Raw genomic sequence first — 3,258 nt, 5'->3', positions numbered from 1 at the left:
TCCATGTAACAATGTGGCATGCGGAGAAGTTCAATCTAAGGCAGGTTGCACAGAATTTGAGTATTAGTATTTTCATATGCGCTCTCTCACATTTCTTAAAATGCGTGGAAGTTTTGCATCGATGGCGTAAATCATTTTCAAGATCTCGCTATGAAGTTTCAAGTTTATCGGCCAGTTGACCAAACACTCCTCCAACGCCCAAGGACCACTCACTTGAATGTATGTCTTCTAATAGTGAGCCATTAGAGTTACCTGTGGACTGGTTTTCTCGCTTGCAGATAACACATACTACTGCCTTGCAAAGGCAGGGTTTGCACCTATTATCGGATGGAGTCCAAGGAACAATGCAAACCATTAAACACATCAATTTTCCACAATCCATCAAGTGTAGCAGCAATTTCTGGAAGAGATTGTGTTGGAGTTTTTTGTGTCAACGTTTCGGATCACACTCTGTGATCCATCATCCTCTAGCTCTTCCAGAAACATTGACACAAAAAACTCCAACACAATCTCTTCCAGAAATTGCTGCTATACTTGATGGATTGTGGAAAATTGATGTGTTTAATGCAAACCCTGATGATTCTTTTAATTGTTTGTTTTATTTTAATTTCTTCTATATGGTAATCCAGATTGGAATGACAAGGCAATAACAGAAACTATGTGACTACACTTTCTAATGTGATGTCAAAGATAATTTCAAATGTGGCGGTAGAGAATATTTCAAATGCTATAGCAAACATACATACAATTTTGGTATCTGGATCACTTTGAAAAGTGTGAGAATACGAATATGAATGCACATTATATGTATCCGATTGTACAAAAGATATGGCTTACATACCTGAACAGGAACTCTATTGGGCTGCACGAGACATTTTTAATGCCATAATATAACATGAAAAGGATATCAAATCGTCTCGGTTATGTTTTGATCCGTATTTGGAGAGTTTGATTGAGATTTGTGTCTCAAACCCAAGTTCGGCACTATTATAGATGTGATCGCTATTTAACTCTCTAGTGCTGCAATCATTGATCCTATCTTCAGAGATGAGTTCCTTCTTTATATGAAGCCTTTGTCGTGTGTGTCTGAACTCCTTGATCAGAAAGAAGAAATCAATCATTCTGTTGGCACTTGTTAAGCTCTAGGCATGGGTTGCTAGCATCAAAGCCATAGTAGATGATGTGCTTAAGCCCATTATTGATGGGATCACATTCATGAGGTTGTGATGGTATTTGCTTTTATTTTATCGGGGTAGCAGGCAACCACAGAGGTCTCCTTGTCGACAACGATAATCACCAGATGAAAAGATTTTAAAAGAGATTTGGTTTGATACGTGGAAACTGGGAATTCTTTTCCTTATTTAATTGCTGCTAGAAAGGTTAACAATGTTGTTATTTTAAAGTCTCATTATAACAATCAGCGGATATTTGTTAAAGACAAAATATGGTGATCGGATTAAAGAGTACAACTGCTGGCCAAACACAAGGAAAATATGCCACAATAGGTAACTGTAGTAGTGGCAGTTGAAACTAAATTCAACCCAATCTTATAAATATTTGTGTTCATTCGGAGAACAATGTGACTGAGAGACGAATGAGTAAGAAAAGGATCGACTATGTCTGAAATAAAATATATATATTCCAGTATGTCTGCTGAAGGGTGATGTGGACTCAATGATGCTAGAAGTGATAAGATGAGTTGTGATCATTGATGTACTACAGAAAGAAGATTCAGTAATACAGTTCAGACTTTAAAGCTGAAACTTTTCAGAATAAGTTGAACAGATCAATATTAAGTTCACTTGTGAAATAATTGTGATATTCTTCAATACATGCTTCAATTTTGCTAGAGAGACATTCCCTATTATATCTGATTCAATTTGCAAGGAAGCTCCATAAATGCTGAGTTAAATTCTCTGTTCTGAACATTTGTTCATAACCAGTTTACTGTATTAAAACTTCAGATTGATTATAACCGAAGTTACAGAATTATTATTGGGTTAATATGACTTCAGCTTGAAACTTTCCAAATCCTAAGAAAGTCGATAGTGTAAAGGTCCTTCAACTTGAAACTGTGGAAGTCATATTTTTCACACTTCAGAAGAATGAAAGTAACTTCAGATAAGCCTTAAGTTGCCAATGTAACATGACTTTCATTGGACTAGCCTATATTAGGAAGGATAAGCATTTGCACTTGAATAATGAACGGAATGTATGGGAATTTCACATTGAAGGGGGGATAATAACCAATATTCCATTCCCATGGTTCGACAAATGCTTAAATGGAGACATTTCTTGAATTGATGCATATGGACCTTCATTGGAGCAACTTGTATCAAGGATGTTCATGTACAGATAAGTATTTGTATCAAGGATGTACATGTACAGATAAGTATTATCCTTAAGTATTACATTTATCTATTTATTGCAGTCTCTCTCTTATTTGAAATTCTATACATACTATAAAGAGCTATTTGCTTTGATCCTTTTCCTTTGTGTCTAGGGATGTTGTTGTAGGAAAAGAAGGTTGGATAAAGTGAGACTCTTGAGGAAAATATCCATGATGATTGAAATTATGAGTATCCTTCTATATTAAGAGGGAGTCTGACACTTCTGCAAAGGAAACGTAGGAGCTCAGAAGATTGATATTCAGAGTGATTCTAGAAATACATGTTTGTGATTGCATGATTTTGAGGGGCCTACTCTTGTGTACATCGTGAGGAAGTAATAACTGATCACCAAAAAGTTGGAAGATTGATATCAGGTTCAGAAGGAGTCCAACATGCATCCTTGGGCGATGAGAGCCCCTAAGGGAGTAACTAGAGGACCTGACTTCCCAAGATCATTGTTCAGAAGGAGAATTTTGAGGTGCAATCCCTTGTGAGTGATATCTTCTCTATGAGGGAGAAGTTCTAAGTGAAATTCCTTGTAATGCATTCTTCTCTGTGAGAGAGAAGTTGAGGTGAAAGCCTTGGTTCCACCCTTTGACTTGGTTTATGGTGGTTACTATTTTGCATACGTGGATTATGTCATGAAAGGTGACGATCTTTCATATATATATATATATATAGATTTGCACAGTTGCTATTGTAAGGTGACGATCTTATCAATAGCTTGATTTGTTATCATGATAGACTATATTAAGTTGTCCCAGAGTGCCGGTAGTCATGATAATGAATGTATCATGATCATACTACATTAACTTGTCCTGGAGTGTCGAAGATCATGACATTCGTCATGATAGAGTTCATGACATGT

This window comes from Cupressus sempervirens, chromosome 7, assembly GCF_028749045.1.
Source record: "Cupressus sempervirens isolate cs-2001-9-10 chromosome 7, ASM2874904v1, whole genome shotgun sequence".
Classification (NCBI taxonomy): domain Eukaryota; kingdom Viridiplantae; phylum Streptophyta; class Pinopsida; order Cupressales; family Cupressaceae; genus Cupressus; species Cupressus sempervirens.
The sequence above is the reverse complement of the archived record's forward strand: the minus strand, read 5'-3'. Positions refer to the sequence as shown.